The sequence below is a fragment of the Budorcas taxicolor genome, chromosome 11 (assembly GCF_023091745.1).
Source record: "Budorcas taxicolor isolate Tak-1 chromosome 11, Takin1.1, whole genome shotgun sequence".
In the NCBI taxonomy this organism is placed as follows: Eukaryota; Metazoa; Chordata; class Mammalia; order Artiodactyla; family Bovidae; genus Budorcas; species Budorcas taxicolor.
This window is the reverse complement of record NC_068920.1, coordinates 31713651-31727584: the sequence shown is the minus strand read 5'-3', so window position 1 is coordinate 31727584 and position 13934 is coordinate 31713651. Positions and strand designations below refer to the sequence as shown.

The 13934-nt window shown below is 42.3% G+C and overlaps 1 pseudogene; it reads right to left on the bottom strand.

Annotated features, from left to right (window-relative positions):
- Positions 1-7513: 7513 nt before the first annotated feature.
- Positions 7514-7935, bottom strand: LOC128056790 (protein C19orf12 homolog; annotated as a pseudogene).
- Between the last annotated feature and the right edge of the window lie 5999 nt (positions 7936-13934).

The following is a 13934-nucleotide window of genomic DNA, read 5'->3' as shown; positions in this document are numbered from 1 at the left end:
TGACTTTAGGGGAAATGCTTTCAATTTTTCACCATTGAGGATAATGTTTGCTGTGGGTTTGTCATATATAGCTTTTATTATGTTGAGGTATGTTCCTTCTATTCCTGCTTTCTGGAGAGTTTTTATCATAAATGGATGTTGAATTTTGTCAAAGGCCTTCTCTGCATCTATTGAGATAATCACAGGGTTTTTATTTTTCAATTTGTTAATGTGGTGAATTACATTGATTGATTTGCGGATATTGAAGAATCCTTGCATCCCTGGGATAAAGCCCACTTGGTCATGGTGTATGATCTTTTTAATGTGTTGTTGGATTCTGATAGCTAGAATTTTGTTGAGGATTTTTGCATCTATGTTCATCAGTGATATTGGCCTGTAGTTTTCTTTTTTTGTGACATCTTTGTCAGGTTTTGGTATTAGGGTGATGGTGGCCTCATAGAATGAGTTTGGAAGTTTACCTTCCTCTGCAATTTTCTGGAAGAGTTTGAGTAGGCTAGGTGTTAGCTCTTCTCGAAATTTTTGGTAGAATTCAGCTGTGAAGCCGTCTGGACCTGGGCTTTTGTTTGCTGGAAGATTTCTGATTACAGTTTCAATTTCCGTGCTTGTGATGGGTCTGTTAAGATTTTCTATTTCTTCCTGGTTCAGTTTTGGAAAATTGTACTTTTCTAAGAATTTGTCCATTTCTTCCACGTTGTCCATTTTATTGGCATACAACTGCTGATAGTAGTCTCTTATGATCCTTTGTATTTCTGTGTTGTCTGTTGTGATCTCTCCATTTTCATTTCTAATTTTATTGATTTGATTTTTCTCTCTTTGCTTCTTGATGAGTCTGGCTAATGGTTTGTCAATTTTATTTATCCTTTCAAAGAACCAGCTTTTGGCTTTGTTGATTTTTGCTATGGTCTCTTTTGTTTCTTTTGCATTTATTTCTGCCCTAATTTTTAAGATTTCTTTCCTTCTATTAACTCTGGGGTTCTCCAATTCTTCCTTTTCTAGTTGCTTTAGTTGTAGAGTTAGGTTATTTATTTGACTTTTTTCTTGTTTCTTGAGGTATGCCTGTATTGCTATGAACTTTCCTCTTAGCACTGTTTTTATAGTGTCCCACAGGTTTTGGGTTGTTGTGTTCTCATTTTCATTAGTTTCTATGCATATTTTGATTTCTTTTTTGATTTCTTCTGTGATTTGTTGGTTATTCAGAAGTGTGTTGTTCAACCTCCATATGTTGGAATTTTTAATAGTTTTTCTCCTGTAATTGAGATCTAATCTTAATGCATTATGGTCAGAAAAGATGCTTGGAATGATTTCGATTTTTTTGAATTTATCAAGTTTAGATTTATGGCCCAGGATGTGATCTATCCTGGAGAAGGTTCCATGAGCACTTGAAAAAAAGGTGAAATTCATTGTTTTGGGGTGAAATGTCCTATAGATATCAATTAGGTCTAACTGATCTAATGTATCATTTAAAGTTTGCGTTTCTTTGTTAATTTTCTGTTTAGTTGATCTGTCCATAGGTGTGAGTGGGGTATTAAAGTCTCCCACTATTATTGTGTTATTGTTGATTTTCCCTTTCATACTTGTTAGCATTTGTCTTACATATTGCGGTGCTCCTATATTGGGTGCATGTATATTTAAAATTGTTATATCTTCTTCTTGGATTGATCCTTTGATCATTATGTAGTAGCCTTCTTTGTCTCTTTTCACAGCCTTTGTTTTAAAGTCTATTTTATCGGAAATGAGTATTGCCACTCCTGCTTTCTTTTGGTCTCTATTTGCGTGGTATATCTTTTTCCAGCCCTTCACTTTCAGTCTGTATGTGTCCCTTGTTTTGAGGTGGGTCTCTTGTAAGCAGCATATAGAGGGGTCTTGTTTTTGTATCCATTCAGCCAGTCTTTGCCTTTTGGTTGGGGCGTTCAACCCATTTACGTTTAAGGTAATTATTGATAAGTATGATCCCGTTACCATTTACTTTATTGTTTTGGGTTTGGGTTTATACGCCCTTTTCGTGTTTCCTGTCTAGAGAATATCCTTTAGAATTGGTTGGAGAGCTGGTTTGGTGGTGCTGAATTCTCTCAGCTTTTGCTTGTCTGTAAAGCTTTTGATTTCTCCTTCATATTTGAATGAGATCCTTGCTGGGTACAGTAATCTGGGCTGTAGGTTATTGTCTTTCATCACTTTAAGTATGTCTTGCCATTCCCTCCTGGCCTGAAGAGTTTCTATTGAAAGATCAGCTGTTATCCTTATGGGAATCCCCTTGTGTGTTATTTGTTGTTTTTCCCTTGCTGCTTTTAATATTTGTTCTTTGTGTTTGATCTTTGTTAATTTGATTAATATGTGTCTTGGGGTGTTTCGCCTTGGGTTTATCCTATTTGGAACTCTCTGTGTTTCTTGGACTTGGGTGATTATTTCCTTCCCCATTTTAGGGAAGTTTTCAACTATTATCTCCTCAAGGATTTTCTCATGATCTTTCTTTCTGTCTTCTTCTTCTGGGACTCCTATAATCCGAATGTTGGAGCGTTTCATATTGTCCTGGAGCTCTCTGAGATTGTCCTCGTTTCTTTTAATTTGTTTTTCTTGTTTCCTCTCTGATTCATTTATTTCTACCATTCTATCTTCTATTTCACTAATCCTATCTTCTGCCTCTGTTATTCTACTATTTGTTGCCTCCAGAGTGTTTCTGATCTCATTTATTGCGTTATTCATTATATTTTGACTCTTTTTTATTTCTTCTAGGTCCTTGTTATACCTTTCTTGCATCTTTTCAGTCCTTGACTCTAGGCTATTTATCTGTGATTCCATTTTGATTTCAAGATTTTGGATCATTTTCACTATCAATATTCGGAATTCCTTCTCAGGTAGATTCCCTACTTCTTCCTCTTTTGTTTGGTTTGGTCCCTTTACACATTCTTTAGAGACATTCACTCACTCACTCATTCATTTATAGAACTAATTAGGGGCCAATTGTCTGCAACATTATGGTCTACTTTTGGGAGTCTGAAATCTAGTGGAGAACTGAGGAACACACCCCATAAGCTGTCCCCAAACTTCCTCCAGGCAGGCTATTGTTTCTTGTTCCCAGGGAACAAGAAGTTCCTTGGAGTTCCTGTAGGATGCTCTTAGTTCAGGGAAGCAAACCTCCTTCAGCTGGGGGATCAAATTATTTCTAGATGGGGATGTTTTCCTCAAAGTTCGCTGAGAGCTTGAGACTTCTCACCTAGGCTGGGGAGACACTATTTGTATCCAACCGCAGGGTTGAGACCATGAGGACTTGAATCAGTCCTCTTGGGTCCACATATCTGACATGGTTCAACTGCTACTTAAACTCTGCATTTGGGAGAGGATAATGATATTATCTGTTTCATAGTGTTGTACTAGAGATTAAACGTGTAGGCCACTTTAATTTACCCCTGGGATATCATACTCACTATATAAATACCTAATAATAACAATATGATAATTATCATCTTTCTGAGCAAGAGCACAGGACTGATAACCGCGGTGGACCACTGCTAGGTCTTAGGTCAGGAGTCTGGGATGCCAGATGCAATATCACATTATGCCATTAGATGGCACCAGACCCACATTGTCCAAACAGTGACTCCTGAATCCTTGTTCTCAATCACATTAATAATCGGTTCTGCCTAATGAAGTTAAACGGGAGAACTATATAAATACATTGTTGTGTTAGGGGGAAGAAGGTTCTTTTCTGAACAATAAAAATAGAAGATTATAATTTATAATTTAAGAACAGTGAATATGACTTTTAAAATGTTATCCTTATAATGATACCTGTCAGGGACCATGCAGTAGGAAGATTTCTATGTGACTTTGATCTATCACATCAACCATGATGGTTTCTGTATCATTAGGAAATTTGATTCAGCATCATACCGAGGGTTAAAAGGCTTCTGCATCCACTTTTAGTTTGTTTGAAAAATATTTATTGGGACTTCCCTGCTTGTCCAGTGGTTAAGGCCCCAGGCTTCCAGTGCAGTGGTTGCAGGTTCAGTCCCTAGTCAGAGAACTATGATTTCATGTGCTTTGTGGTGTGGTCAAAAAAAAATTAAATTAAATGATAAGTATTTATTAAATCACAGCCAGGAACCTCAGAGGTCATCTAGGCTCAAAGTCTTCCTTTAACCCATGAAAATATTGAGGTAGAGGGAAATGAAGTGACTTCCTCATATCAAGTCACTGGTCAAAGGCAGTGGAACCCGGGTCTCCTGACTAAGGGTCTTTCCTCTACCCAGATGACTGGATTTAAAGGCTGTTACAGATGTGCTTTGCAAAGAGTTGGACACATGTGCTGATCTGTGCTGCTCATGATCATCACACTAGATGGTAAGCAGGACGTTGGACACAGCCTGGAAGAGAGATTCACCACAGATTAAAATTCAATAGTCAGCAGTATATTGGGTTGCATTAATAGAGGTAGAGCACCTGAAACAAAGAAGGTGATAGTTGTGATCTACCCAGTGTTGGTTATACCAGCCTGGGACATTGCAGCTATTTTCAGGCAGAACACACTTTCAAAGAAGGGGGTTGGGAGGCTCAAAAAAGATCTGTCTTCAAATATCTGAAGGGCTATCATGTGAGAGGAAGATTAGATTTCTACTTTGGCCCAGAGGAGTACAATCAGAAGCAGGGAAGCAGCAGAAGGGCACTAGTTTGGACATCAAACAGGCTTGAGGACACAGGGCCACTCACTAGCTATGACTTTGGGATGATTTACCTTATTGAGCCCAGGTTTGTTCATTTATAGGAGGGAGATTCTATCCTCCTCACAGAATTTTCTGGTAAATACATCAACTAGGGTATACTAATATTTGGCTGCCTTCCTAAACTAGGGGTTCAGATCTGTAAATGAGCTCCAGTGGACACCTAAGAGTGTGTGTGCTGCCATCCGTTCCCCCTCCCCGCTCCCATGGTCTGGGTTTTCCTTTGCTTGTAAGGGATGCACCGCCCTGTGTGTGTTGTCCTTCCCAGCCTTCCTGGAGTTTCCTGCTTTAGGGCAACCACAGCACAGAGAAGCACTTCCTCCTGCTGGGCTTCTCTGATTGGCCCCCCCGGCAGCCTGTCCTCTCCGCCCTCCTCCTCTGCTACCTCCTGACATGTGCGCCCATGTACTGCTTCCTCTGCCAGCTGTCCCTGGTGGATACGGGCTTCACCACGAGCACGATGCCACCCCTGCTGGCCAACATGCACCGCCAGGCACTGAGGCTGGAGCGTGCTGGCTGCCTGGCGCAGCTGTGCGCATCGCTGGCGCTGGGCTCTGCCGAGTGTGTCCTCCTGGCGGTGATGGTTCTGGACCGCGCGGCTGCTGGTGCAGTCTGCCGTCATCCTGGCCCATCTGGTGCCGTGTCCCGTGCTGTATGGGGCATGAGGATCAGAGGCAGCCGCAGAAAAGTAGTGGGCACCTATAGGTTTCACTTGACAGCCACCTGCCCATTCCACTGATCTGCCATCTACCCCTACCTGCAACCCACGCACAGCTACAACCAGCGTTGGGCAAATTCATTTCTCTTTTCTACACTGTAGTCACACCCACCCTCAACCCACTCCTCACCACCCTCAGGAATAAGGAAGTGAAGGGGGTAGCGAAGAGGTACCTGGGGGGTGTGGGGAGAGGGCAAGATGCACAGTGAGTCAGGCGGGGAGGGAAGGAGGGGAGTGTTACCCCAGGGCCCAAGGATGGGAATGCCCACTGGAAAGTCAGTCAGTTTAGCCTTCAAGCTGTTCATTTCTCCATGAGAGTTTTTAAAGTTTGTCCTTCAGCAGCTGATGGTTAATGGGGGAGATCCCTTTCTCCCATCAGGAAAGGCTCACGTGCTTCTAGGGAAGTGTCTATATCTGTACACGTGCAGGTTTAGTGTTGGTGGAAATGGTCCTCGGGCTCTCTCTAAGCCAGTAAAGAGAGAATACATGATTTGAGGAAGAATTTCACCATCCTCAGGGGATGCTATAACCAACCCCCACCTCCCCCGCATCCAGAGATTCCATGTGCTAAAATGATGTACGACATGATCACGGCTGTTAGAAGAGACCATGGAAGACCCCGGGGCCTGCTGTCAGAGTATCCCCAAATGACAAGAAGATCGTGGATTTTTCCCTGCAGGAGACCCCATCCAGAAGCATAAGCCCTGGTCTCTCATTTCAGGGAATCAGTCCAACCAAATGTCCACCTGCCCACTTAAATCGTGCCCACCCCAGAGCACGTGACTCATAGTTGTGATGAACAACACCTATGAGTGCGCCTTGTGCTGAGTGGGGTCACGTTCAGAAACGCTTCTGCAGGAAGTGGTTCTCGAGACAGTTATAAAGAAGGGAAGAGACTAGTAGGGAAGAGGGTGGACATATATCAGGTCAAGAGAAAAGCATACATGTGATCAGGAGGGAGACTTGAAGTGGTGACAGAGGAGGAAAGGAAGGGGATGAGATGGAGGAAGCAGAGAGGGGAAAGCTCCGCAGGCCAGAGTGTGGGCAGAGTGTTGGGGTCAACCTAGAAACTAGTCTCCATCCGCCTCACTCAACCCAGAGAAGACCTGCTAGAGCCGAAGGCAGGCAGGAAAGAGACTGCTCCTCAATACCCCATCTTTCTGAAAGTGTTCCCACCTCCAGCATATCTATTCCCAAAGAGCTCCCACCAGAGGCATAAAATCTCTAGATCCCCAAGGTGAATATCTTGCCATGATCACCATCATCTCCATAAATAAGAACCATTTAAGTGGGTGTGAGAATAACAGGGGGCTTGGTACCAAGTTTCATTCATACCAAATAGCTTTTAAAAAGTCAAGAGGACATAGTTAATCGAATTTCTAAATTATTTATGAATAAGCCTGCAATCATGTCAGAGTAAGTAATAACTCACTTTGTAATAAACTATTTCACTCTTCTCTGTAAGTAGAAAGTGAGTTTGGCTCAATGTTTATTTACTGGTATGACAGATGGAGCACTGGGCTAAACATAGATGCAAATACAAATATGAGTAAAACATGAGGCCCCCACCTAAAACTTACTATATTGTTGGATGGAGAAGAAATAGACATTTTGAGATAAATCAGAAGGAACCAAGAAAGGATTAAACTGCAAGCTTCCTTGAATGTTATCTCTAATTTGCCTTACATTTTCATTTATTAGTTTATAGTATATTATGCCTATATTATATGAATTCTGCCATTTAGTCAATTATGTTAGAATCAAAGAATCCCTGAGCTAGAAATATTCTGCAGGTTTCCTCCCTACTCTGTCCACTCTTTGAGTCCTATTTATCTTTCTGATTAATTTTGAGAATTTTTCAAAGGATGTGATTAGTGAGTAAGAATAAAAAGGATAAATGATCTTTTACTCCTGGTATCACTGCACTCCCAGGATGGTCATCCATCAATGCAGAAAAAGTAAATGATCTTTGCTGTACCCCACAAAAAACCACGACATTGCAAATCAATTATACATCAACCATAACAAATTTGAAATCATCCAAATGGACTCTGCTTCCCAGGGCAGAGGCCTACTTGTCCTACTTCATTTCTGATCCCAGCTCCTTGATGAAATAGTTATTCAGCATATCCACCAGCTGCTCCTGCGGGGTCTTATTGCCCATGACCAGCATGGTCAGCTGCTCAACACTCGTCCAAGACAGGTTCCTAAGGATGGCAATGGTATTGATAAAGGTCCTCTCCTGTTCGTCAGCCGGTAGCTCCATTATGATCTGAGGAACTGGCTTAAACTTCCACTCGTCATCCATGCACCTAAGAAACCCCCGGCCACTCCCCCAATAGCTATTCCTTTTGGACAACCCACCAAACCACCCACAAAGGCCACAGTCCCAGTAACTAGGCCACCCAACCAGGAGTACTTGAAGGCCGCCTTAATCTTCTTCTGCGAGACGGAGCACAGCAACCTCATGATGTCCTCCACCGTGATGTCAGTGCTAGGCATGTAGGCCCCATTCTCTCGGGATCCTCTGGGGGTACTCTGCAGTTTTACTTTCTTCGAACTCCTCTGAAGGACTTTATTTTTCACAGGAACCTGGGCTTCAGATCGAGAGTGGTCACTGATGTTCTTTACTCTGTCCTGCGAGAGGGCAGTGAAGCGCTTTAATTTCCCTTGCTCAGACTGGACATTCACCAGGACAACGAAGGACAGAAGACAATTACCTACAATGCCTACTACCATTTGCATCCTTTATCCCCCCTTCTTATTGCTCCCACCCTTCAATGCCTGCTTGATCCTCCTCATCCATTACAACAAGCTGTATCCCTTCCTTTGTGATCATATCTTGTATCCATCCCAAAATATTTCAATGATTTCCCACTTTATTTGCCTATTTCCTATCCATACAAAGTTTGTCAGATGTCAAGATTCACTGCCATGTGGAATTGATGTATATACACCATTGATCCTAGGTGTGAAATAGATGCCTAACGAGAACTTACCGCATAGCACAGGAACTCTACTCAGTGCTTTGTGGTGAACTAAGTGGGAAGAAAATCCAAAAAAACAGGGGCTATATTTGCACATATACCTGACTGACTTTTCTGTACAGCAGAAAGTAACATGACATTGTAAAGACACTGTGTGTGTGTGTATACGGGCATGTACACATGTGCTCATTCGTGTCTGACTCTTTGCAGCCCTATGGACTGTAGTCTGCTAGGCTCTTCTGTCCATGTGATTTTCCAGACAAGAATATTGGACTGGGTTTTCATTTCCTTCTCGAGGGGATCTTCGCAACCCAGGGATGGATCCTGGATTTCTTGTGTCTCCTGCTATGGCAGGCAGTTTCTTTACCATTGAAACACCTGGAAAGCCACCTGGGGAGACACTATACTCCAATAAAATTTTTTAAAAAATTAAATACAATCACAAAGTATCCAAAGATGTACACCAGATTTCCAAAAAGAGTTTCTCAGACTTGAGAACCTAATGAAATGCTCACAGGGCTTCCTTTTTGAATATGTTACAAGGAAATCCTGGTTAGAAGATGCATCCTCTCTGTCCTGTTAGTTTCTTTTTTAATGTCCCAATGGTTTATAGTAATAGCTCATGTATTATAGCGACACTATGTTCAATATAGGTGGAATCAATATAAGGAGGAGAAACATCAACAACCTCAGATATGCAGATGATACCACTATAATGGCAGAAAGCCAAGAGGAACTAAAGAGCCTCTTGATGAGGGTGAAGGAGGAGAGTGAAAGCTGGCTTAAAACTCATATTAAGAAAACTAAGACCATGGCATCCGTCCCCATTACTTCATGGCAAATAGAAGGGAAAAAGGTGGACGTAGTGACAGATTTCCTCCTCTTGGGCTCTAAAATCACTGTGGATGGTGACGCAGTAATGAAATCAGAAGACCTCTGCCTCTTGGCAGGAAAGCTACGACAACCTAGTGTGTTGAAAGGCAGAGACATTCCTCGCTGATAAAGGTCCATATAGTCAAGATTCAAGTCTATGGTCTTCCCAGTGGTTACATTCAGTTGTGGGAGCTGGACTGTAAAGAAGGCAGAGCACCAAAGAATTGATGCCTTAGAACTCTGGTGCTGGAGAAGATTCCTGAGAGGAGCTTGGACAGCAAGAAGACCAAACCAGTCAATGTAAAAGGAAAATCAGCCCTGAATACTTGTTGGAAGGACTAATCCTGAAGTTGAGACTCCAGTATTTCAGTCATCTGATGTGAACAGCTGACTCATTGGAAAAGTCCCTGATGCTGGGAAAGATTGAGGGCAGAAGGAGAAGAGGGGATCAGAGGATGAGATGGCTGGATGGCATCACTGATGCAATGGATATGAACTTGGGTGAACTCCAGGAGATGGTGAGGGACAGAGAGGCCTGGTGTGCTGCAGTCCATGAGGTTGCAAAGAGTCAGACACGACTTGGCAACTGAACAGCAACAACAGTGTTCAATATTTGGGCTTCCCAGGTGGCACTAATGGTAAAGAATCTTTTTGCTGTAATACTAGAAACTATGAAACTCTTAGAGGAGAACATAGGCAGAACACTTGATGACATAAATCAAAGCAAGAGCCTCTATGACCCACCTCCTAGAGTAATGGAAATAAAAACAAAAGTAAACAAGTGCGACCTGGTTAAACGTTAAAGCTTTTGCACAGCAAAGGAAACTATAAGCAAGGTGAAAAGACAACCCTTGGAATGGGAGAAAATAATAGCAAATGTAACAACTGAAAAAGGATTAATTTCCAAAATATACAAGCAGCTCCTACAACTCAATACCAGGAAAACAAACAACCCAATCAAAAAGTGGGAATAAGACCTAAACAGACATTTCTCCAAAGAAGACATACAGATGGCTAACAAACATGGCAAGATGCTCAACATCACTCATTATTAGAGAAATGCAAATCAAAACCACAATCAGATATCACCTCACAGCAGTCAGAATGGCCATTATCACAAAGTTTACAAACAATAAATGCTGGAGAGGGTGTGGAGAAAAGGGAATGCTCTTGCACTATTGGTGGGAATGTAAATTGATACAGCCACTGTTGAAGATGATATGGAGATTCCTTAAAAAACTAGGAATAAAACCACCATATGACCCAGCAATCCCACTCCTAGGCATATACCCTGAGGAAAATAGGGTTGAAAAAGACACATGTATCTCATTGTTCATTGTTGCACTATTTACAAGAGCTAGAACATGGAAGCAATCTAGATGCCTATCGACCGATGAATGGATAAAGAAGCTGTGGTACATATACATGATGGAATATTACTCAGCCATAAAAAGGAATGCATTTGAGTCAGTTCTGATAAGGTGGATGAACCTAGAACCTATTATACAGAGTGAAGTGAGTCAGAAAGAGAAAGATAAATATCGTATTCTAACACACATATACAGAATGTAGAAAAATGGTTCTGAAGACTTTATTTACAGGGCAGCAATAGAGAAACAGACATAGAGAATAGACTTATGGATATGGGAAGAGGGGAGGAGAGGGTGAAATGTATGGAAAGAGTAACATGGAAACTCACATTACCGTATGTAAAATAGATAGTCAACGGGAATTTGCTGTATGGCTCAGGAAACTCAAACAGGGGCTCTGCATCAACCTAGAGTGGTGGGATGGGGAGGGAGATGGGAGGGAGTTTCAGAAGGGAGGAGATACATGTATACCTATGGCTGATTCATGTTGAGATTTGACAGAAAACAACAAAAGTCTGTAAAGCAATTATCCTTCAATAAAAAAATAAATTAAAAAAATAAAAGAATCCTTCTGCCAATGCAGGAGACTTAAGAGGCATGGCTTTGATCCCTAGGTCAGGAAGATCCCCTGAAAGAGGGCATGGAAACACACTCCAGTATTCGTTCCTGGCAAATCCCACGGACAGGGGAGCCTAGTGGGCTACAGTCCATGGGGCCGCAAGGAGTCAGATACGACTGAAGTGACTTAGCATGCTCATGTTCAATATCACTTGCTCATCTGTATTTCCTGTGTTTTTAAATTTACCTGTTGCAGAAAATGATCTCTTCCTTTAATCAACTCAGGGTTCCACTTACAGAAAGTAGGAGGCATATCTTACTTCAAAATTTTGAATGTGGGAACTTTAATCCCTATCTTGTCACTGGAATGCTTCAGAGGACCTCTGCCAGGCTGCATTCAAAAATATCTTCCTAATCTAGATGCAACAGACATTTCTTTCCTGAAGTCTCACTCTTCCGTGCTAAGCACTGCCTTCATGCCAAGTTCCTTCTGAGTGTTTATATTCTTACGTCAGTTAACAGCTCAGGTCGTAAAGAATATAGGATAACCCAGTTATGTGAACCTCTCTCTGGGGACTAGAAGGAGGTTTAAGAGCCCTGGATCCCTAAACAGAATAAAGGACAAGTGAATCAAAACAGTATTTCCATAGTTTGAAGTTTTGCCAGCCCTGCTGAGCACAAAGGCCACTCCCACCACGGCAAGGGCTCAATACCAGAGAACTCAGGGGCCCAACAATCACTTCCTCTTCACAGAACCTTACTCCACATTGCGTAGGGATCCATGGCTGTCTCCTCCACTTCCAGATGTCTTCCCGGCAACCCCATCTCCCCAGCACTGTCCCTCAGGCACCCCTGAGAGCTCCGTTATGTCTCGGAGGTCCTCTCTTTTTCCCGCCACAGTATCAAATCCCAACTTACGCCGGGGAGGCAGCCATCTCTGCACTCAAGAGAGTAGAAGAGGGAGAGAGAGCAAAGGAGCTGGCCTCCCGTTTACAGAAGCAGCTAAAATCCTCTGCCTGCCTGCTGTGTGTGTGTCAGGCTTTCCTGGACCCTTTGTTCTTGCAAGTGCTGGAGAATGTACTCCACTTTCTCTGCATTGGATTCCGTAAGCAGAAATGTCATCTAATCAAGCATGTATCTGCTCAGCCAGTCCATTGCCCTCCTTGTTCCTAACATGAGAGACCCTTTTGTGTTGGAAATTGTTCTGTGCTTAACCACCTACGACTCCCAATCCTGACATCTATGTAGCCCTGGACCCTCAGTGTCTTGATGACTTTGAACACTTGGTGGTCCTTTCCAGGTCTTTCCGTCCTGGAGAACATGGTTTTACAGAAGTGTCCGTGTAATGAAAGGAGTGGGAGCTAAGAACTCATTTCAATATTTTGAAAACCTTAATCATATGTCACGTTCTCCTCTTTGAAGCTCTCACTATAGAGTGAATCATGTTGGAAAACCTAATACTTACTTGAGCCTATTTTGTGGGTGGAGACATACATTCTGAAAAACATAGAATGATTGTGAAGGAGGAAGAATGCCTGATGGAATCGAGTGGAAACCTTGACCTGCTTTTTCTCCCTTGAGACAGCTCTCCAGGGTCTCACTATCCCTGTGTTTAGAAAACACGATTGTGAGTTTTGACTGAGGCACAGCAGTAAAGGGTTATCCCAAGTCCACTGTCCAGTAGGATCTGGGGATTCTGAAACCTCACCAGTGGGCAGGCAGAAAAGCTCAGATTAGGTTGAGGGTGATCCTGAAAGAGAAAGTCCTGCAGCAGGACAGGGATGGGGGAGGGGCCTGGAAAGAGTAAGAAGATTGAACTAGGCAGCCTGGAGTAAAGTGTTTTCAATTTTCAAACTTTACTTGCACTCATTTAATTTCTTAAATCTTCACGCCACTTCTGGAAAGAGAAGAGGAAGTATGGATGGTTAAAACAGCTCAAAATTAAATCACATCTTCTCAGAGCCTTTCTGTCTTGCCCTTCTGGCTCCAGGGACCTATGCCATGTTGGTGCTTAAGTCTGCATTCTCAGGGGATGCAGGGAACCTTGGTCAGAATCTCCAGGATGCTGAGCCCGGAAATGTCATTTGCCAGGAATGATATCTGTGTGCCAATACCCCTGAGATCTCTACCCATAGCCCCACCCTGAGCTGCAGATCTGTGGATCTAGCTGCTTCCAAGCATGCTTCTGTGGTTCTTTCCTGGGAAATACCACATATAGAAGAGCCTGGAAAGCTACATACAGTCCATGGGGTCACAAAGAGTTGGACTGGACTGAGAGACTAACACACACACACACAAATGTTGTCAGGCACTATTTTAAGGGCTCTGAATGTTTGACTAGTTAACAAATATTATTTTCAAGTCAAGAAAAGGGCATGGAAGGTTAAACAACATTGCCCAAGGATGCTCATCTAGGAATTGGCAGAGCAACACTGAATCTCTGAAGGCTGACTTCCAAACATGTATTCTTAATCACACTATTAATATTTGCTCTACCTATTAGGGCTATAACTACAGAACCATGTATACATAATATTTTGACAGGGATGAAAAGAGTTCCTTACTGAAAAATTAATAAAGAATTACAAGATTATTATTTCAAATGAAGAAAAGTAAAATTGATGGTGAAAATAGGTTATCTGTAAAAGATACCCATTGGCAAAATTGCAGTAGAAAGTTTCCATTAACTTTATCCATCACATCAACTATGACG